Genomic DNA, 24717 nt, shown 5'->3' with positions numbered 1-24717 from the left:
TTGCGTCGAAAAAAACGATGCAAATTCGGCGCAAACTGAGTATAAATATGCCCCTTACTATTCCCACGTGAATCTGAGGAAAAGTAGAGAAAGTGTTGACATTTGGAGTGATTAGATTTACTATTCCCACTCCAGTCTAAACAACGACAGAGATGTATTGAATTTAGAAGGGGTTACATTGACTATTCCTACTCCACTGTAAACAAAATTAGGGAAACTAAGTACATAAAATCAAGAAAAATATAGTGCAAATAAAAATATATACTATATAGATAAAAAAGGAAAAATCATAATAAAAATAATCAAGTAAGTTGAAAAAATAAATGTTTACATAAAATCTGCTTCATTCCCTATTTCTCTAAAAACCATAAACAGTGAAACAATGAAATTAAATTATAAATAAAACCATAGTAAAATTTATATACTACTTAAATAAAACAATTAAAAATAAAGATATTAAATACATTTTACAAAGTGTGGCATTAAATATGCTTATCAATCACTAAATGTCATTTAAATTAAACAAACCATTTACGTAACAAATAATCAATTAAAATACATATAATTAATCAATATTTTTGACATTCACTGTTGAATAGTAGAGTACTCTTGCAATTCATAATTATGTGCTTTTGTATCTGATTGCATAGCTGCTTAGCTCCTAGAGTAATTTTTTGCCAAAAACTAAAGGTGTTGAGGGATACTGCAGCAGTGACTCTTAAAACAGTGGGAAATGATCCCGCTGCCACAATGGGCCTCATAGTACAAAAGTGGGGAGCCAGCACTACTTTGCAGCAGTCTACTGCACTGTACTGAGCACACTTGTCTCTGTCCCATATTACTTCAACACAGACTTTCCAAAACATTTTGGGGTATTTATAGCACCGTAATTCCAGAGTTTTCATAAATCAACATATAGACCCCGATTAAGGGTTTGGCGGACGGGAAAGATGGTACAGCAAACTCCCAAAAGGGTGGCCTTTGCATTTGTGGCGACCAGTCCGCCGGAGTTATTAGGAGTTTCCCGCTAGGTCTAGCTGGGAAACAGGCTACAGTATTGTCCCCGGCATGTGATCAAGCTAGCGGCAATGTCTTCAAGGGAAACAGTGAACATTGCGATGGTGTTGGACAGGGGGGGGCCTGCACTGTCCATGCAAAGTCCATGGGGCAGTGCAGGGCCCCCTTCCCGTGGCCCCTTACATCTGTTCTCCTCCAGCCTTTTCATGGCGGTGAATCCGCCATGAAAAGGCTGGCAGAGAACAAGGTGCTAATCCGCAGGGCAGTGCTGCATGCAGCAGTTCCCTGGTTGATTACAATCTCAACCACCGCCAGGTCACCAGGATCATGGATACTGACGGTGCTGGTGAACCCTGGCGGTCAGATGTGGCAGTCAGACCGTCACAACAGCAGCAGTCCTGCCTGCCACTGCGAGCACAGCCTCGCAATTAGGTCTATGGAGTGGACAGTGAAACTGTAAACTCTACTCTGCATATTGGCTGCCTCTAATACATTTTACCATAGCCTTCCTTAGCACTTCACCTTCATCCAGATATTTAAACTAAAGGGCTAACAACATGAACAGTATTCCAATTAATATATTAAAAAAGTAATTTGTCAATGAGTGTTCATCTTAAAAATGCTTTTTTTCACAAAATATTGTACATTTCTTTCCAAACATAAGGCATACTTTTGAAATGTACTATTCCATATATATTGGCTTTATTTACACCACATGTGTTACAAAACACAATACATATAACATAGTATATGTCAATTAATGTACATGTATTATAGAGATATGGGCTAGGTAGTACCCTGTGTTTCATCGTGAAACTCTCTTACAGGCCATTGAGAGAAGGACAAAGGTGGCAGGACCGAAGACCCACCCACATTTTCATAATGCCTCAGTAGGTCTCCCACTCATGCAAAGTCCTCCAGAAATTGCTATCGCTGGGAGAATTGCTTTTTAGGGGCAAGGGACCACTTCACTAAAAAATAATATAGCGCACCATCTTGCCCATTTTTGATTTTAGGAAGGATTTGGCATTCGCTTTTTGTAGGCCTACACACCCTTCCCCATTGTTTCACTCGTTTGTTTGCCCACTGTACTGGCAGATAGTTGCCTTTTTCTCTGTAAAATCTAGATCAAAAGGCATCAAACCAAGAAAAACACCAAAGGTGGTCGAGATCACACACTACATACATTGCCAAATTTGGTACTTTTTCAAACAGATTTGTTTCTTTTTTTCGGAGTAAATTCCATATGGAGATTTCAAAAAGCACAACTGCCTAACGTCCTGTTTGATTGGCGAACAGATAAGTAGCATAGCTATAAGTAGTGCTGGCCCTACATCATGCTCCCGTAGGTGAAGAAATTCTGGGCCAATTGACAGCTGTCACGCTGCCATGAACAGGACAGTAGGATACAAACTGACATACACTGACACTTGCGTGTCAGAGAGCCAAATTGTCTTCTGCCTGGCTCTGAACTCTGCAAAGCACTTTTGAAAACATTTGGAGAATGAGCTTGGATGTAATTTGCTGCACTGGCCCATCCACATTACCTTTTTGTAGAAACTGGCAGTCCCCGCCTGGGGGTCAGTATCCCAACTTACCGAAAAAGTTTTAGTGGAGGATCAACAGGGACAACGTGGCTTCAGAAGATGATAAATTACTTTTAATCCCTTGCTATCATTCAAAGGGGGCATTTGACATTTTAAATAGAGGTACAATATTAAAGCTAATAAATGCAATTCAGTCCCTGGCTCATATCTCCACAACAGAATTGATGACTATGAAGTTTACTCCACATCCAAATAACAAAGAGGCAACATTAACATCCTGGGCTATGACTGCCATAATCAATCAAATTTTAGTGCATCAAGACACGTTCAGCGCATGGGGCATCATACTACAAAAATTAACTAACCTTTTGGTACTGGAAAAAAGAAGGGCAGCTCGATTTTAAAAGGAGTGGTTGGGGTAGAAATTTAACAATAGTAAAGCACCAAAGTATGCTACATCACGGAATGTACCATCAAGTTCTTATTGTAATGCCTTCGACTTTCAAACAAGTAGGCTGGCAAAACTTAAATGACAATAGCCACAATTGGTCCTGATGGAAATCCAGTAACTGAAGAAAGTATCTACATATTTTCCTGGTTTAAAAAAATCTGGTTACCGACGTGGTGGCTCTGAGCTTCGTACAACAGTTTGATATTATCATGTTCCAGGAAACATGGTGTATCGAGCCAATTCAAATTTATGGATATACTGGGATTAATATTTCTGCAAAACAACCTCAAAGATGCGGACACCCCAAGGGTGGCCTCACAACATACTGCTCTATGAATATCAACTGGGTCATCAAACTGATTTATTTGGGAATTGACTGGTTGCTACCAATAAAGTTGGAACCCCAGGTTTCATCTGGTTCTGACAGAACATTACTGTTGATCAATGTATATATTGAACCGAATAAAGCTCAAAATAGGGAAAATATGGAAATATTGATCAGTATTTTAAAAATGCTGCAGAGGCAATATAAGGATGCTACCCTTAGATTTGAGTAAAGGCAGCACAAAACCCTTCAATGGAATACACCTGAATAAAAGGCTACAAAATCTGGGTTTGTGTTGCTTGACGTCCTTTGAAGGGGACGTGCTCTCTGCACCAGTAACTTTTTCAAGTGGCACACAAAAAATAAAAATATTGACTTGACATTAATAAGTGAATTCTCACTGCCACTAATCTCTGCATATATGATCCAAGAACGCCCAGAGAGCGACCACTTCCCACATCTTATTAAGATACGGCACAAATGAATCGGCTTCCTTCTGCTAGTATCATAATCTCTGCCCCAGTGACTTCTGGTATAAAAAAACTGAAATGGAGGGGGCTGGGCCTCGCGAAAGTGATGGAAGAAGTGTATCGCTATGTAGGGACCATTGAAGAGCTTAAAGAAAAATTAAGAAAACAGAGACAAGCAGAACAGAACCAAGGAGATCGGGCGACGGCTTGGAAGCACTTGTGTGATTCTCTATTGAACAAATTCCCCATTAAAAAGCATTCCTCAATTACGGAAATGGATGTGAATAACAAAGTTAAAAGTGGTCCAGTGGAACAGCCATGGTACAACAAAATACTGCACAAATTAAAAAACCAGGTCTCTAGCGAAACAAAAAAAGTTGCAAAGGATATTCACTGGGGAAGGAACACCAATAAAACTACGCTTTTTTCAACTAAGAGCTAAATACAGGAAAAATTGCTGGATGGCAAAACAGAGATATTATGAAGATTTGGGGACCAAGCTCCTCATGTATAACAAACAGAGGAACATCAAAAAGTTATGGCAATTGGTAAATGGGCTAAGCCAGGGAAAAGAATTGACAAGTGAACGCAGGTACAGACACAGCCACATGGGAAGCCCATGTATTAACAATGTAGTCACTCCCAGAGCATCATGTGAAGGAGGAGGCCTCTCAGGCTGTAAAAGATTCAAGGAAGACACACTTTGGCTTTAGAGTGAAGTTGAAAACAGACATTGTGGATATAAACCACTGAAGTATTACAGACCCTTCCAGTATTTTAAATATTTATCTTTGTTTCATTCCCCATTAGATTCAAGATGATATCTCTACAAATGTTATCTCCTAGCATCCCCACAATACTTTTTTGCCCACTTTACCAACAGATGTAGTCAGTCTCCTAAATTTCCAGGTGTTGACATATTCCCTTTTGATTTACCTCTGTTCCTAGAATTTGTACAGAGGTATTTAGTCCTCAAAGACTCCTGATGATTGGTTGATAGCTGTTTTGTATTTTTTCAAGGCTCAAGGTGGGCCACTAAAGTGCCTAGCAAGGGAGAGACAGGAGTTTATATAGATCCCTAGGAGGATATATGTGTTTAGGATAACTAATTCTACAATGCTGGCCCAGGTAGGTTTGTCACTTCACCTCAGTATACTGTGGATTGTGATAAGGAAAATGTGAACGTGTAAGTGTCTAAGAGTTTCACTGTTACTAAATTGTAGTTTCTTGTTACCTAAATTGGACCCTTACCAACACACAGACTGGAGGATAACATAGTGTTTCTTAATTGTGTTATTCAAACAGATTGGGCTGCCAGTGGTCTAGATGGGAGTAATCTGGCAGATGCATTTAATAAAGAAGATATCACAATTAAGATTAATCTTGTCAAATTTGGGTGAGTAAAGAAAGTATTTGTTGAATCCCCTGGTGGTTTGGTGTAAACTTTTGAGAACTAATTTAATCATATGGATTGAAGATTTAAGTCATGGTTTCCACAGGTGCACCAGTCTTGCCATCTTAACAGAATTGTAATGATATTTACCTACATTTTAAATATATACCTAAATCCTTACTGAGACAGCTATGTTGTGATGTAAAGAATATTCTTGGACTATGGATTCAGTTTTTCAAATGTTGTATTATTTTAAGAACCCCCTTTTGAAATTTGTCTTGAGCCTAGAAGCTTCCACTCACAGTCCTTAGAATGATTATTGGCAAAGCCAATGGGTCTCACACTTAAAGTGGTGTGGCAAACATTTGACTTTAACCAAGTGCATGTTGTCAATGCTGTTGATGCCAGCCAAAAGGAAAAAAGGAGCCAAAATTGCTGAAGATGCATGATGGCACTGTGAATGCATGGCAGCCATGTTCTTGGATGATGGATTCAGGCCTTTAAATGCTGAATTACTTCGAAGATATTCTTTCAGAAATGATTTTTAAATGTTTAGTGTCTTTGCAAGTGCCTTTATTACAAGCAATGTGATGTTTTGAGTGCAGTTCTGGGAGACCAACCTTGAAGACTCTGCTTCAGATTGAGGCTGCGGATCAACTTGTCCCCAAGACAAACATGCTGAGCAGGGTCTAAACTCTGCTAGCCCAAAGTGCAGCAGGTGCAGTAGCTTTGGCTTCACAGCCTCTTTTTGCATGTTTCAAATGGGTACAAAGTTGTCCTCTTCTACTCCTTGGTCAAAATCCAGTGAGTACTGATGTCTCGGGTGCCAGGGTGCCATTATATTCCACTAAATGCCTGAGGGGACAACGTGGTCAGTAGCCATTGGGCTAGTAGGTACCCTCCTTTCTGGTGACACAGTTCCAGTGATGGTGGGCATCTGGTAATCCAAAATTGCATCTTGCGTGCCACAGGCAACATGGCTGAATTCTTTCTCAAGTGTGAGGGACTCGGTAGCCCACAGCTAATGGTGTGGCTACTAAGCCCTGCACGTCCACTGAATTCCTGTTCTGGAACCTGTTTTCCTTTCCTTGGGCCTAGCTCTACCCTTTCTAGGGGAAACAAAAGGCTTCCTGCGCAGCACGGTTCTCCCACTAATGTTCAAAGGCGGTGATGTTTATGCCTGCCTTTTGGGCTAACACTATTTGCAGCCCATTCTGTGGGAGGGGGGTCACACCCACAGTCTATCAGCAGTCTTTGTTACAGGAGTGGGAGCTGTTCACATGTTTCCTCAGGTGGGCAGAAACCTGTCTCAGTCCCTGTGCCTCTGTAAAGTGACTGGACCAGCTGGGTCAAGGTATGGCTAACTTCACAATAGTGGCTAGCATTGGATTTGACAGAAATGTTGACTGCACCATTGAGTGGCATTTAGTGCCCCCTTTAATTGGATACCTTAATCTGCATAGTTAGGTAGCCTCTGTCAGGAAATGCCTTGGAGTGCCAATCGTGAACCCTGCAGTTAAGGTTACTTAACTGTCCTCAGCAAACGCCGACACTTTAGAGATTTGCTATATAGACATATCAGGTATTATGTCCATCTTAACAATATATATCTCCTTGCCATAGGGCTTAATAGGTCTGCTTTAGAGGAGACATATATATAGTTGCACCGAGTGCCTCAACCAGTGCTGAAACTCTGGTGTGGGACAGCTAGCTTTACATGACCTGGGTACCATATGTTAGGGACTTCTAAGTAAGTCAGCACCTGCCAATTGGGTACTCCCAATTAACAATACCATTCTGAAAGTGAAAGAACACTAAGTGCACACTCGAAGTAAAAAAACAGCAGCTAATAGTCCAAAAATGGGGCAAAAATTGCAGAAAGCCTGTTTCTTCACACCCCCTACCCCAGCTAATACTCCTGGGATGCCTCAACCACACCCTGGTGAGTCTTCATGGGCATTAGATGAGGATGGATTTAGAAAGCTGGCAGGCATCATTGCAAAGGCTACTCTTCCATACATCCTTCTGACAGTCATCTGCACTGGGAATCTGACCAACCTCCATTTTGACAGGACACATCCTGAACTGGACTTTAACCTACTCTTTTTATTTCCTTTTTCTTGGGGCCAGAGGTACCTACCTCTGCTAACCCAGGGCCCCACAGAGGGTATCCAAAACAGGAGTAACTCCACCATGACCAACAGCCTCAGGGGGCATAACTGACTACTTAACGTGGCATCAGACCACCATGCCAAAGACAGTACAGCTTTGAAGGCTAACACTCAGGAGAGGTTGATGACAGCTGTCAATACCTAGAACTACACCTTTAGGTCAACACCGGCAGGTGGATGTGCTATGCAATAGGTTTCATTGGGTACAAGGTGTCCTTCTGCTTTTTCTGAGTGAGGGGTTTCCACATCTTGTAGCACACACCCTTTTCCACTCTGTTCTGTTAACCGAGATGTCACAACCTCCTGCTTAACAGCTGCATAAGTAGTTAGGATGATTTTTGTGGGTCAGGTAAGTGTGAGAAAGCAGCCTCTTTCTACCAAGGCTACCCCCATTTTTCCCCTTTTTGACAGTGTGTTTGACTGTGTCACTGGGATCCTGCTAACCAGGACTTCAGTGCTTATGCTCTCTCCCCTTTAAATGTGATTGTTGGATACTGTTAACACAGTATTCCACTCACAATTGGCATACTGATTCCCTCTTATAAGTCCCTAGTATATGGTACCTAGTTACCCAGGGCATTGGGTTTCCAGGGGATCCCTATGAGCTGCAGCTTTACTTTTGCCACCCATAGGGAGCTCATACTCGGGTGCATTGTACATAGGTCAATACCTATGTCCAGCTTCACAATGGTAACTCTGAATATGGCCATGTAAAGTGTCTAACATCTTTGAATTATACCCCAATGTTCATTATCACATTGGTTGTATAATTCCATGCACTCTAGGGGCTCCACAGTGGACCCCCAGTACTGCCATACCAGCCTTCAGAGGTTTTCCAGGCAGCCCCAGCTGCTGCCACCTCACAGACAGGTTTCTGCCCTCCTGTTGCTCAAGCAGCTCGAGCCTAGGAAGGCAGAACAAAGCATTTCCTCTGAGAGAGGGGTGTTACACCCTCTCTGTTTGGAAATAGATGTTACAGGCATGGGAGGGGTAGCCTCCCAGAGCCTCTGGAAATGTTTTTAAGGGCACAGATGGTGCCCTTCTTGCATAATCCAATCTACACCGGTTCAGGGACCCCCAGTTCCTGCTCTAGCATGCAACTGGACAAAGGACAGAGGAGTGACCACTCCCATGTCCATCACCACCCCAGTGGTGGTGCCCAGAGCTCCTCCAGAGTGTCCTGGGTTTTGCCATCTTGGATCCCAAGGCAGTGGGGCACTCTGGGAACATCTGAGTGGCCAGTGCCAGCAGGTGACGTCAGAGCCCTCCCTTGATAGGTGCTTACCTGTGTGGCTGACCAATCCACCTTTCAGGGCTATTTAGGGTCTCTCATAGGGTTGTTTCCTCAGATTCAGATTGCAGGACTCAAGCAGGAATCTTCTGCATTCTTTAATTCACCTTCTACTGACGAAACTGCATCTGGACCCTCCAGGAACTCTACAAAGTGCAACAAAGAAGCAAAGACGACTTCTGTAACATTGTATATTTAGCTCATGCCAGCAACTGCAACTGTTTCAGGGTAATTCATCCTCAGAGGGCAGCCAGTCTTCAGCCTGCACCAGAAGAACGAAGGAATTTCCCTTGAAGTGAAGGAGTCACTTCCCTGCTTCAGCAGGCACTCCTCTGCAGCAACGCCCCATAGTGTGGGTCTCCTCTCCTGAAGAAGTGCATGGATCCAGCAACACTGGTGGTGGACTGCAGTGGTCCTGACGCTCCTAAGGTCCAGTTGTCCAACTTAATCAGAGGTAAGAGCTTGCCTCCCCACGCATGACAGTACCCCCGTGCAAAGTGTGTTTTGCAGTTGCCAATGCTTGTTGCCATCCTTCCACAAAGTTCTTCATGCACCGTGCAGCCCCGGCCCCCAGCACTCTATCCTGTGGCGCACATCTTCCTGAGTGGTTCTCTGGAGGCATGGGAGCCTTTGTCGTACTGCTGCATGGGCCTCCGATTGGACCTCTTTGTCCCCGTGCTGTGGGACTCCTGTGTGCGCTGCCTGGTGTTCTGAGGGCTCTCTGAGTTGCTGAGTGCCCCCTCTGTCTCCCCCTCCTGGGTAGGGGCCACCAGGTCCCTCCTGGTCCCAGGCAGAGCCATTTTCCACTAACTGCGTACTTTGCATGTGCTAAGGCTTGTTGGCAGAATCCAGCGATGCAAACCAGACTGCAGTCATCCATCCAGCATGAGACATCATCTGCACCAACCACGAACCTGCATCCGTCTTCTTGGGTGCAGTACTGACTGTTCTTCTTCGCTCTTGGTTCTTCTTTTGCACCTTCATCCAGGTTAGCAGAGGATCCTGTTATCCATGGACTCTTCAGTACTCCTTGGACTTGGTCCCCTTCTTCCACAGGTCTTCAGGTCCAAGAATCCATCATTGGTGTCTTGCAGTTCTTTCAAAATCTTGTGTGTTCTAGGAATTTTACTATGATTTTCTTCTGCTTTCCTTGGCTCTCCCAATGCCCCTCTAAACACTACACTTGCCTAGGTGGGAAAACGACTTTTGCATTCCACTGTTTTAGTATATGGTTTGTGTCCACCCTAGGCCCATTTCTAACTATTGTGATTCTCACTATTTGCACTGTTTTCTACCTGTTTTACAGCTATTACTGTATTGTAGTGTACTTTAATGTGTATTTTACTTACCTCCTAAGGGAGTATAGTCTCTAGGGCATTTGTGTCACCAAAATAAAGTAAACTGAGTATTTTATTTCATGTGTGTAAGTACTGTGTGACTACAGTGGTATTGCATGAGCTTTGCATGACTCCTAGTTAGGCATTGGCTGCTCTCGCACACTACACCTAGAGAGCTTGGCTTCTAGACACTGACTACATTTCACTAATAAGGGATAACTGGACCTTGTGTATGGTGTAAGTACCTTTGGTACCCACTACAAACCAGGCCAGCCTCCTACAAATAGCCCATCTGAGGCTGCAACTGGACCAGGAGGAAGACCTAATCAAGGGACTTCAGGAAAACCCTCCTACCAGAGTGCCCCCACTGTCCTGCAACTGACCCTGGAATCAACTTACCTCCTGCTCCAGAAGGCATCATTGAGCACAACTCTTGGCTCACCAATTCGCTCTGCACCCGGCCACCCAGTGCCCTGCAACAAAGAACCTTCTGTGCCCTAAGGGTCCCCTACCCCTTGCGACCTCAAGACTCCAAGGGGACCCCAAATATCCAACTTTAAACTTACCACTGCAGAGTGTTTCCATTTGGCCCAGCTCTAGCAACCTTCTGCTGCTGCTCCCGCCAGAACCAGGAGCTGCCTGAACTACACCAGCTGGCACAGCGTGCCCACCGATGACTTCAGTCAACTTGCAAGAGAAGAACTTGGTAAACCAACTGTGTAATTTTATGTGTATTTTTAAAGTTGATCCACCATTAATTCCTATGGTGCGTATTAACTCAAAAGAATGCCAATTTTATTAAAAGTGCAGGAATTCATATCTCAAAATAATCTTGTTATTAAAAATTATATAAAAACCGGAAGTATTTTATAGAAATTGGTCTTGAGTTATTCCTTTGAGTGTGTGAGTTGCAAGATTGACACTGTGAACACATCAAATGTTTTACACTTCTCCAAGATTAGCCCAATTGCTCGACCAAGCTACCTCCAAAATTAGAGCATCAGGTTATCTAGTTTTACTCCTGTAAACCAACGTGTGGTTGCCTGGACCGCCTACACAGTGTGCCTAGCTTTACACACTACATGAAGGGCCAGCCTCCTACACCTTTCTTCTGGGACCTACTTTTACTACCTGTAGGTCCAGCACCTCCAGAATCCCAGGGATAGGAACTGCACTGGGCAAGTACCTCCTTTGGGCTCAGATCTACCTTTGGGAGGCCATTTCCAAGGAGACAATAAGGGGGAGATCCGGACTAACTACCATCATCTGCCAACTAAGGGAACCATCTAAAGTTATTAAAGCCTTAATGTAAGGTTAACTTATGATTAACGTCACCTTGGACAGCTCTTATACTTTTGGTCTCTCCTGGCAAATATTAATCATGGGTTACCAACCTGTCATGCACAATGGTGTGACTGACAAAAGTATCTCTCAGGGTAGTGATTGGCATCCCATTCACCCTGTATGTGGTGAACGTGTTTACTTCCCTCTGAGATCCCAACTTACCCTCTGGGCCCTTTTCCTAGTTAAAAAGTACAAGGATGTCCTCATCTGAGGAGCAATTCCCAAAGGCTACACTGACAACCCCAGGGCCTACCCCTTTGTTGGGATAAGCTGAGTCCCATCTATAGTGCCCACATGCTGACAATTAAAGCAGGGCATTTTATTTATGAACTTTTCAAGTTTAGGATCTTCACTACTCTGTTGGGGGAGATGTATTATCCTCCTTTTCAGGGTGCTGTGGTTCTAAGGAAATGCTTTTGTAGTGCGTACAACCTCCATTCTTTTCCTTCTGTAGGCCTACCCCCCCTTCTTGGGATCTCCACCCAGATGCTTGTTAGGAATTCTAGTTCTAACCTACCCATCAGCCCTTTTGCCAACTCTTTAGGGGTAGAAAGCTTGGAGTCTACCTGATGCTGATGTATCTTCTCTGAGGAACAATTTGTCAAAATGTGTTATTTCACAATTAAACTGTACAAGCCCTCATAGGTATCAACCTGGTTACATTTTAGCCAGCAGTTTAGTAACTTTCACAGATGCATCAACAAACTCTACCCATGTTTGTGTAGCCCACTTTGCATTGTTCCTCAAATTTAGGGGCATATTTATACTCTGTTTGAGCCGGAATTGCGTAATTTTTTTGACGCAATTCCGACGCAAAACTAACTCCATATTTATACTTTGGTGTTAGACGCGTCTAGCGCCAAAGTCCATGGAGATTGCGTCATTTTTTTGCGTGGACACCTACTTTGCGTTAATGATATGCAAGGTCGGCGTTCCCGTCTAAAAAATTGACTTCGCGGCATGTGCGCCGTATTACTCACGCCCGGGAGTGGGCGGGTCAAAAAAAATGACGTCCAGCCGCTTTTGCGTCATTTTTTAGCGCCTGGTCAGAGGTGCCCTCCCATGCCCCCAGGGACCCCCCCTGTCACCCTTGCCCAACCCAGGAGGACGCCTAAGGATGGAGGGACCCATCCCAGGGAACATAAGGTAAGTTCAGGTAAGTTTAATTTTTTTTTTTTTTGTTTGTGGCATAGTGGGGCCTGATTTGTGCCCCCCTACATGCCACTATGCCCAATGACCATGCCCAGGGGACAAAAGTCCCCTGGGCATGACCATTGGGCAAGGGGGCATGACTCCTGTCTTTGCTAAGACAGGAGTCATTTCAATGGGGGTTGGGAGTCGAAAAAAATGGCGCAAATCGGGTTGAGCCAAAAAATTTGCCTCAGCCTGACTTGCCCCATTTTTTGGCGCCCAAGTTCCATATTCCCCTACGCCGGCGCTGCCTGGTGTACGTCATTTTTTTTCACGCACACCAGGCAGCGCCGCCGGCTAACGCCGGCTAACGTCATTGAATAAATACGGCGCCCGCATGGCGCTTCAGAATGGAGTTAGCCGGCGCTAATTTTTTTGACGCAAAACTGCGTTAGCACAGTTTTGCGTCAAAAAGTATAAATATGGCCCTTAATCTGTACTCCTAAGGTGTGAGGCTAATAAGCTCAATGAGTGCCTGTCTCATGTGGGTGTAGGATTCAGATACTTCCTCCTCGGGTGTGGGCAATGTATCCCTCCCTATTATAGGTAACAATTCCCACAACAAGGCTCCCCAATATTGTGCATCCAACTTTCTCATCGTTATAGCTCTCTCATAGGATACCAGCCGTTTGACTATGTCATTACCTTCAGTGAATATAGGAACTATTCCCTTGGGCTACCTGGGATCATGAGTACCACCTGTGTAAACATCTGACACCTCTGAATTAGTACTGCTGCCACCATTACCTTAAAAATTCAAACGCATCTTGGCTCTTCTCTAGTCAGCCTTCTCTCCTCAAGTTCCAGAAGTCTGAGCTGGGTATCCAAGTCCTTGTGTCCTTCTGCTGTAGTAAAATTTTTCTCTCTCCCAGATATAAATCCATGTCTTGACCTTGCTTTATGGACCAAACCTTTGTCGTCCTCTTCAGTTTCAAAGAGACTGCTGCCAAAATCCTCTTCTTCACCGCTTTCTTGGATGATTTCCTCTGCCAGCTGAGCTTGGGTCTGGCGTTAGCCAGGTCAACAGCTTCATTCTCGATTTTTAAACCTTGCAAAGTACTACTTAAGAATAACCAGTGGTCAACCTTTCTTTGGCTTGAGAAAAATAAATTCCTAGTGCCTGCAGAGCTTTTGGCTACATCTTGAAACTGTTCTAGACTCTAAAACAGTATACACTTCCTGCACTTTCTGTTAGTAACAACTTATTAATTGTCTGGTACAGCTAAACACAAGTTCTAGATCCGACCGCCGAGGCACCAATGTAATAAAATGGGTGTAGTATATTATAGGGCTGGGGCCTTATTGTTCAGTACACTTGCATTTATCTTCTTGGGTCCAGTTAGAGTCATTTACTTAAGCCCCAGCTCAACCCTTTGTAGCCATGGCACAGAGCAGCAAGACTTAGCAAAGGAATAATGTTTAAGAATTTAACAGCACCAAATACTGGAATAAGAAAGTAAACAAACAAGAAAGAGACAAGATAACAGTTTATGAAAATAGAGTGTATATATATATATATATATATATATATATATATATACAAATATATATGTGTGTGTGTATATATATATATATATATAAAATACATATATATAAAATATATATATATATATATATATATATATATATATATATATATATATATATATATATATATATAAAAATATATACGGATGGTTCCTGAGATATTAATTTTTAAAGCATTTTAAAAAGTTAACATCAAATGCAAACAAGCATTGGCAAGTCACAACTTTGAAAATTCTATAAAAGTTGGTAACACTGTCTTTGGATACTCCAACGTAGCTTGGGCATTCAGATCCAATATGCTAGAGGTCTAGGAGTCTTAAAAGGAAACTTTGGAAAGTTGCCTGGCCACCAGAACATTTTTAGAGTGAGTTCAAAACTTTACAACCACCATTGACTTCTAATGAGTGATCCTTCTGCTGGGGGATGCAGGCTTAAAGGTGCTCAATGGATGCTCCAGATGCTATGCGTTCCATGGTGGAGGAATCTGGTCGAGTCCTAGGTACACAGGTGAGTAGAGGCGACCCCAGAGGTAAAAGGACTGTTGATGCACCCCTTTAATTCTTACAACATACAATTCCCAGTGCAAATGTTTGGTGGGGGTTAGTGTCCCTTGGGGTAGATGAATCCCATTACAACCAAGACCTATGGGTCCAGCAGACTCAGGTTCAACTTCTGGCTATTTCCCAACTGTCAGTCGAAGTGCCCAGCATCTGGTAGCGGCAAAAAAAGCTTCAGTGGCTAACAGAGATGCGGTTTGGGCTCTTCCAGCTTTAATGTCCCCAGTGCCGTTTTAAGGGGGCAGCCAGCCAACCCTTGAAGTCTCTGCTTCGGACTGGGGATGGGGATCAACTTTTCCCAGAGCCAGACATGCAGAACAGGGACCAAACTCTGCTAGCCCAAAGTGCAGCAGGTGCAGTCACTCCGGCGTTGCAACCTCTCTTTGTGCACTGCCAAGAGGTGCATAGTGGTCTTCTCACCCTTGGTCCAAATCTAGCGATTAGTGAATTTTAAGGTGCAAGGGGTGCTCATTATATCCAAGTAAGTGCCCAGAGGGGACAAAGCGGTCCCTAGCCAATAGGCTAGTAGGCCCCTCCTATTAGTGACAGTTCCAGTGATGTGTTGCACCTGGCTATACTAGAGTACATCTTGCATGCAACAAACAATATGGCTGAATTTTTCCTTGAATCTGAGGACATTGGTAGCCCACACCCCAGGATGTGGCTAAAATGGCCTACACACATATGGAAAACTGATTCTGGAACCAGTTTTCCTTTCCTTGGCCCTGGCTCTACCCTGTCTAGGGGAAACAAAAGGCTGTCTGCATGGGAGTATTGTCACAGCTGCCTTTCTAGCATCACCTTTATGCAAGCCTTTTGGGCTAACATCCTTTGCAGCCCATCCTGTGTGAGTATGCCTCACCCACAATGTGGCAACAGTCATTGTTCTTAGCCTGGAAGCCTTTCACATGAACCCCGCTCCCCAGGTGGACAGAAACCTGTCTCAGCCGCAGTGCCTCTATAAAGTCACTGAACCAGCTGGGCCATGGTATGGCTACGTTAATAAAAGTGGCCAGCATTAATTTTGATATAAATGTCAACTGCAGCATTGACTCACCTTTATAGTCTCCTTTCATTTGATACCATGCTTGGCATCGTTAGGTAGCGTCTGTCAGGAGTTAGACTCATTGGAGTGCTAATTGTTAACCAATTCCCTTATGAGGCTACTTCACTGCCCTCAGCAAACTCCAACACTTTAGGGCTTTGCTATATAGACATATCAAAAATATATATCTGTCTTAACAATATACAGCACATTGCCATAAGACTCCATAGACCTGCATTAGAGGAGAATGATATGTATAGTTAAGGGACTATTGCACTTTGTCATTAATGGTAATGGCAAAGCCAGGTGTGCAGTGCATGCACAGCCTCTTCAGACTGCAATGGTAGCTGAAAGTTGTGTTTTTACTTTGTCCCACACAAAGTGGCAGAACCAGTGCTGGAGCTCTGGTGTGGGACAGGGAGCTTTACATTCTTTGGGTACCTGGGTACCATATAGAAGGGACTTATTAGTAAGTCAGCAAATGCCAATTAGGGACACCCCATTAAATAAGTCATTTTGAAAGGGAAAGAACACCATCACTGAGGTCTGGACAGCAGAACTCGGTGCACTCTCAAATTCAAAAACCAGCAGCTAATAGTCGAGAAATGGGGTTAAAAGGTGGGGCACACCTGCCAAAACCCTATTTTCTCACATGTTGGCTTTGCCAGTTCTTTCAGTTAATGTTGCTGATTTCATCCAAAAGAAAAAAAAAGCCAAAATGACTACTGCTATGTGATGACACTGTATATGCAGAATATGCATAGTCGTCACCTTGAAATAGCTTTTTCCTTTATGAGAAACAAAAAAATGATCGCCACCTTGCATGTACATACAGGTGCACATGTAGCAAACAATCTTAGAGCGGTCTTTGTTCTGATAAAGATAACTCATTCCAAAACAGGTGAAGCGCATCAAGAGTCATGCGCTAGACAGTGGTCTAGTAAAATTAAAAATTCAAATGCAAAAAGAAATAAATGAAAAAAGTGGCAACTAGGATAGAAGGGGTGTTGAAGTGGTAAATGCTGCTTTGTTCCAAGCAGGACAAAAAGAAGGGTAGGGAGGAAAGCCATCAAATAAGGAACATGGAACTGAAATACAGAAGAGAGCCATCAATAATGAGCAAGGACCTGACCCAAAGCACTGCCTGTGTATTGAATTGTGCACCGTAGGACAAAACACAGCCACTGCTGGCTGTATTGACAGTATGAACGATAGGTCTTTAGTCAGATATATAGGCAGATAAATATAAAGTGTATGAGTTATGTTGTACGTGCTTAGAATATAACAACGTTATTACAGATGTGCTACGTCCATTTACAATGCCCAGATTTATTTGCTTCTTTACCACCCGGTTTTCCATTTTTCCACTGATGGATGGGTCTCAGTACTTGTTTTTCACCCACTGATAATCAAATGTTAAATGGACTGTTAAATGGACGGCACATGTTTAATGCCAATGTCTGTGTTTTACAATAAGGCCCCTCAATCAGGCTAGGATAGGGGTACTTGACTTGTTACATGAGAACACGAGCGAGTAAGTATGTGCACTCATGTGTGGACTATGAACATGATTATGAGGCTGGCAGTCAGAACTTGCAGTGGTGGTCAGGGCCGGCGGCCTGGCGGTGGCGGAGATCATAATCCACCAAGCCAGTGCTGCATGCAGTGTGGCCCTGCGGATTATGACCATGTTCTCTGCCAGCCTTTCTATGGCGGTAACACTACGATGAAAAGACTGGTGGACAATAGGTGCAGAGGGCCACAGGAGGGCCCCTGCACTGCCCATGCACTTGGCATGGGCAGAGCAGGGGTCCCCCCACCTAGCACAGTCGCAATGGTCACTGTCTGCCTTGCAGACAGCGAACATTGCAAGAGTGCTGGTGCACCCTGCGGGCTTCAGCATTGCCGCTGTCTCAATTACGATCCAGAGCTATAGCCTGTTTCCAGCTAGGCTTCCACCTGCCGACCTAGTGGGAAACTCCTAATAGCTCCGGTGGAGTGGTTGCCACGAATGGGGCGACCACCCTGTCGGGAGTTTGGGGGACGGGCTTTCCCATCTGCCAAACTCCTAATTAGGCCCCATGCGTGTAAGGCTGCTGTTGTGTGCAGCTCGATAACTGTGCACAGGTAATATGGTGCAGGGAGAACTCTGCAAGGTTAGATGTTGACCTCGGTATGCCATAGAATTTTGTGGGCACTCATAGGTACAGAAAGTAGGTTTTTCAATTTTACCTCCAGTGTTACTGTGTTATACACAAGTGCCAAAATTAGACTGCAGTTTTTCCTACCTTTGGGCCTTCAAAGTTGAGTAAGATATCAGACTTAAGTGAAACTAACACATATACAAGTCCCACTCCGAAACAGGAAAGCAGCCAAATAGACTGACTTGCAGATAGGGAGGTTGACTGACTGGCATACATGGAGACTGATGAACTGAATGAAAAACTGGCCAATAGGTAGTCATGCAAGTTGACTGAATGGCAGATAGGCAGACTGGCATATAGGCAGGCATAATTACTAATTGATTAGCATGTAGACACCCCACTAACTGACTTGTAGATATGCATATTGACTTATTGATTAGCAGAAATAGAGACTAAGGCTCAGATTGATACTTTTTTACGCTAAACTGCGCTAGCGCCATCCCAAGACGCCGGCTGGGCATCATATTTATGGTATGACGGTAGCCAGCGGTAAGGCCCAGCTAATGTCATAAAAAGGACGCTAGCTGAATGGGGAAAGATTAGGGGGACCATGGGGTTTAGCATCAAAGGATGAAGCTAGTATGGGCAGAGGCATAAAATGATGCCTCTAACCAGAACAGCTTCATTTTCTGATGTTAAAACCCCATGAACATGACTCCTGTCTTAGTTAAGACAGGATCCATGCCCACCAATGGCCATGCCAGGGGGTATATATCCCATGGACATGGCCATTGGGCCCAGTGTCATGTAGGGGGTACCAAGTTAGGCCCCCGTTGGCACAACAAAAAATAAAATAAAATACTTACCTCTACTCACCTATACTTACCTGGGATGTGGGTCCCTCATCCTCTGCTGACCCTCTGGGGGGCTAGGGAAGGGCACCTGTGGACTCTTTCCATGGTCTCTGACCATGGAAAAAGGCCCACAGGTCCCCTAATGCCTGCCCTGACCCTGGTGTTAAGTAAAGCTTAGCACCATTATTAAAGGTCCCCTGTGCTTGATTTTAGCATGGGGGGATGAATATGGCGCTGAGGCCGTATCATACTTTTTTTGCCCAGGAACGCCTACCTTGCATCTCACTGGCTTAAGGTAGTTTTACGCAGGCAAAAAATGACTTTAACTCCAATATTTTGGCGCTGGACATGTCTAGCACCAAAATATAAATATGGAGTTAAGTTTGCGCTGAATTAGCGTAAAAATAATGACGCTAATTCAGCGTAAACAGAGTATAAACATGCCCCTAAGTGACTGGTTGAAAGACAGATGAGCAAATTGGCACAGACTGACAGGCAGATAGATAGATAGATAGATAGATAGATAGATAGATAGATAGATACATAGATAGATAGATAGATAGATAGATAGATAGATAGATAGATAGATAGATAGATAGATAGACAGATAGACCTATGCTGGAAGAGGACAGTCAAAGGGCTGGAATGAGAAAGCAAACATGCAATTCTGCTCATTTTAAGTGATGGAAAACAAACCACCATGCCAATGTACAGGCCCAAGTGCCTGCAGCAGGGAATTGCTAAAAATGTGCAGAGATTGAGGGGATATCACAGCGTGCTGATGAGCTCTGTTTTTTTCATACGTTTTTAGGTCGACTGTGCTTTGGGCACCCACGCAAGTGAGGTATAATTTTTATTGGGAGGTCAAGGGGAATGCCAGGTGGTAGGAAAATTGTGCTGGTGCAGTGAGCCCACACAGAAATGTGAGGAAAATGTAATATTTTAGCTAAATTTGAGATTTGAAGGGGATTCTGGGTAAGAAAACTTCAGGATGTCCATGCAAACCACACCTCCCTGGACTCCTCCAGGAGTCTAGTTTTCAGAAGTGAGTAGGTTTGATAGGTTTCCCTAAGGGATCACTGAGCCAAGGACCAAAAGCGCAGGTACCCTCCTTCGAAAAACAGACCATTTTGTTATAGATAGGGGACCATCTGTGTTTTTGGTCCCAGGCTCTGCGGCCATCTAGGGAAACCTACCAAACACAGATATTTCTGAAAACTAGGCATCCTACCCAGAATCTCCTGCTAACCTCCAATTTAGATAAAATGTCACACTTTCCTCACATTTCTGTGTGGAACAGTTACTGGATCACTGCTCCAGCAAATTTCCCATAACCCAGCATTTTCCTCTGTCTCCCAATAAAAATGATACCTTGTGTGGGTGCCCAAAGCAGAGTCAGCATGAAACACTGAGGGGGGACCAAAGCGGGTCCAAAAGGGTAGGTTTTTTTTTTAACTACTTTTTTAGTCTGACTCTGCTTTGGGCACCTACACAAGTGGGGTAGAATTTGTATTGGTACAGATGGTTCAATGCTAGGTGGTAGGAATTATGTAGATTCATGAAGACGCCAGAAGTTTCCATCACAGAAATGTAGGGAGAATGCACGATTTCAGGCAAAGTTGGAGGTTTTCAGGGCATTATGCATAAGAAAATGGTGCGAGGTGCATGTGAAGCACACCATCCTAGACTCCCTCAGATGTTAAGGGGCATATTTATACTCCGTTTGCGCCGAATTTGCGTCGTTTTTTTCGACGCAAATTCGACGCTAAACTAACGCCAACTAACGCCATATTTATACTATGGCGTTAGACGGTTCGGGCGCCGAAGTGCCCGGAGAGTGCATCATTTTTTAGCGTGAACCCCTTCCTTGCGTTAATGATATGCAAGGGAGGCGTTCCCGTCTTAAAAAATGACTCCCAGGCCTTTACGTGGTATTTATACTCCCGGGCAAAAATGACGCCCGGGAGTGGGCGTGGCCAAAAACGGCGCTTTTGCGCCGCTTTTTAACGCCTGGGTCAGGCATGGCGTTAAGGGACAAGTGGGCTCAAAATGAGCCCAGAGTGCCCTCCCCTGCCCCCAGGGACCCCCCCTGCCACCCTTGCCCACCCCAGGAGGACACCCAAGGACGGAGGGACCCATCCCATGGACATTAAGGTAAGTTCAGGTAAGTGTTTTTATTTTTTATTTTTTGTGGCATAGGGGGGCCTGATTTGTGCCCCCCTACATGCCACTATGCCCAATGACCATGCCCAGGGGACAGAAGTCCCCTGGGCATGGCCATTGGGCAAGGGGGCATGACTCCTATCTTTACAATGATAGGAGTCATGTTGATGGGGGATGGGCGTCGAAAAAACATGGCACAAGTCGGGTTACGACGATTTTTTCGACGTAACCTGACTTGCCCCATTTTAAGACGCCCATACGCCATTTTCCCCCTACGCCGGCGCTGCCTGGTCTACGTGGTTTTTTTCCACGCACACCAGGCAGCGCCGGTCCGCTTGCGCCGGCTAACGCCATTCCATAAATACGGCGCCCGCATGGCGCTTCAGAATGGCGTTAGACGGCGCAAAATCTTTTGACGCTAAACTGCGTTAGCGCAGTTTAGCGTCAAAAAGTATAAATATGGGCCTTAGTTTTCACAAATGTCTGGGTAGGGTAGCTTTTACAGGTGGCAGCCTACCCAAGTTTACAAAATGCAGCCACTCACCATTGCAAGTGGAACAATATTGGGAGTTAGCCAAGCTCTCTTGCCTCATGTGTAAAATCAAAACCCAAAAGAGTCAAATGTCCTCTTTCTTGCCATTGGAATGAGATGCTTTAGTCCGTAGGGGAGGCAGAAAGACTGCTACCCCTTTCGGACATACCGATCACCTATGCTTGTGGGCAGCCCCCATCTCTCTATTTTCTTTAAATTCCCTGGCGTCTAATGGACTGCCTGCCCCCCAGGATCGGGAGTAATTACCCATACCTATAGATTGCCTGTGCCCATTTTATTCAGGTGGGGCTTGGCCATGCCCCACCCCCTTTACTTAAAAAAAAAGTCTTCCTTGGTTTCTAGTGGCTTTCTGCCCCAGCAGAGGCAGATCAGGGTAATAATGCACATTTGCCCCCCTTAGGGGTGCGGTGGCCAGAAAGACAGTTTATATGTTTGAGGTGGGCGGGGTGTTAGCTAGCCCATTTAAGGCAGCCCCCACCCCAAAGATTGAAAAAAAAAACAGTAACAGTGAGTGGGCTTTCTGCCACTTCTGGGGCACATTGGGTGCTATTGCCCCCATCTACCCACTCTGGGGGTAGAAAGACTGTTAACATATTTAGGAGTGGGTGGGGGGCATTGGCATGCCCATTTAGGGCAGCCCACCACCCCTCTATATTATAAAAGAACGTCTCTGGCAAATAGTGTGCATTCTGCCCCCCCACCCCCAGAGGGGCAGATCAGGGACTATTGCGCCTATCTCCCCCCAGGGGTGCAGAAAGACATACTTACATATTTGAGCGTGGGTGGGGGGACAAAAAGACTCTTAATATATTTGGGGGTTGATAGGGACATTGGAATGCCCATTTTGGGCAGCCCCCTATCCCTCCATATTATAAGTAGAAAGTCGCTGGCGCCTAGTGCGCTTTCTGCCTCCCCGTGGTAACAGTAGAGTAGCAATCAGCTGAACCGGAGTTATGAATTTTCCAAGTTTAAAGTCAACAATAGAACCTAAAGGATCAAAGTAACAACAGCGGGGTATCTAGTTGCGTGAGATCATGGCAAAGTAAAACATTATGGCCGACTGTGATGGATTGCGGTTCAGAACCACAAGGTGGATTGGGCCAGGTCTTCTTTTGACTTTAGAGCTAGAAACATTTTTGGGACAAAACATCTGACAAGGTATAGTTCAGCAGAACAAGGCAGCTAGAAGTGTCCCAGGAGGAAGGGTATCTATCGGGGAGCTGCTGGATGAAGTTGTAGTGAAGATGTCTACATTCGGACTTAGGCCCTCATTACAACTGTGGCGGTAAATGCCGCCTACCGTCATGCTGACGGCAGCTAACATACCGTGACTGCAGCGGTATTCTGCTAGGGGTATTATGACCCACACTAAGAAATCCGCCACTATACAGACACCCACATAAGTCCGCCAGCCCAAAGGTCAGTGAAAAACTGGCGATACCAAAACCCACACAGTTACGCCAACAGGAATACGCCCACAGTATCACGACCCACAAATCACTGCAGCAGTCTTTCAACCACAGAAAACCATTGGCGGTACACACCGATGCACTCAAAATACACACACATTTACAAAACACCACCCGATTGGGCAATTCAAACTACACACACCTGACACACATGCACACACCACACCCACACACCCAATCCAATATAAAACACACACCCACATTATCCATAACCCTTTCTATGAAAAAAAGATAGCAAACTGAGAGAGACACAAGCCAGGAGCAACCACACAATCTGAGCCACAGAACACCATCACCCATACACCATCCACGCACCTCACACCACACACCCCAATACATCACCCCACACATCCTCACACATATCACTCATACCACATCCATGGCACCCCAAAGACACCCCAGGTTTTCAGAAGAGGAGCTAAGGGTCATGGTGGAGGAAATCATCCGGGTACAGCCACAGCTATTCAGATCACAGGTGCAGCAGACTCCCATTGCAAGGAAGATGGAGCTATGGCAGAGGATCGTGGACAGGGTCAACGCCGTGGGACAGCATCCAACAACAAGGGATGACATCAGGAAGAGGTGGAATGACCAACGGGGGAAGGTGCGTTCCGTGGTTGCAAGACACCAGGTAGACGTACAGAGGACTGCAAGTGGACCCCCACCTCCTCCACTACAACTAACAACATGGGAGGAGCAAGTTTTGACAATCATGCATCCTGAGGGCCTCGCAGGAGTAGCAGGAGGACTGGACTCTGATAAGTCAAATCTTTACTACTTTGTCACCTACACCCTGCCTGCATGCCATCACAAAGTCCTACCCCTACCCTCACCCGCATCACTCCACCACCTCAGACATACCCCACAATCACAACCCACCCATCCCAATACCAAGACCTGCATGTAACACCAATGCATGGACCCCCATCACAGACCTGCATGGACACCCATCACCACAGCATGCCCAGTAGAGAGACTCACCCAGCCCACAAAATCACCACTCACACAAGGCCAGGCTGACAGGGAAATCACAATCATACAGGGAAACACACCCATGCACAAGATGGCACACGCAGATACAATAACTTGCATCCCCACAGGACCCATACTCAACGTCACTGGAGAGGAGGTGCCAGCTACATCCAGTCCCCCTCTGAAGAGGCCCACAGTGACAACAGCAGCTCTGCACGCCTGGACCAGGATGAGCAACCTGGCCCATCCGGGACCCCTGTACAGTCAGTTCCCCTGCCACAGTCCCAACCCACCACAGAGCCTCCCCCCTCAGGGAACACCACCACAGCACCCACCCACCGGGCCCATGTCACTGTCCTTAGGACACGTCAGTCAGCAGCGTGTCCACCACTACAGGGACCCCAGGCAACCCCACAAACCCATGACAATCAGGGACCTGGGGTCAGTGGGAACACGGTTCAGGGGACAGAGGCACAGGACAACAGGGAAGCTGGGAGGACTGCTGTGTGACAGGGGGAGGACAGGCCCAGGGAACCAACTCTCCAGGAGGCACTCACCAACATCCTGGGAGCATACCACCATTCCCAGGAGACCATGGGCCAGATACTGTACAAGTTGCAGGAGATCCAGCGGCTGAAGGAGAGACAGTACCTGGGGATCAGGGAGGCCCTCAAACACATCTACACCATCCTGGTCCCCATTGCAGGGGTGCTGGCAGACATGACCAACACCATGAGGGAGGCAGTGGCACTCCAACGGGCCCCTGACACTAACCAAACCGATGAACAGCATTCCACCTCCGCCGGCGCTAGTGGACAGGAGGCCCCACCACAGGAACAACAGGCCACCAGCACCCCACCGCCTTCAGAAGGAGAACCACCCCACAAACAGCCCCT

This window comes from Pleurodeles waltl, chromosome 5 (genome assembly GCF_031143425.1).
Source record: "Pleurodeles waltl isolate 20211129_DDA chromosome 5, aPleWal1.hap1.20221129, whole genome shotgun sequence".
Taxonomy (NCBI): Eukaryota; Metazoa; Chordata; class Amphibia; order Caudata; family Salamandridae; genus Pleurodeles; species Pleurodeles waltl.
The sequence above is the reverse complement of the archived record's forward strand: the minus strand, read 5'-3'. Positions refer to the sequence as shown.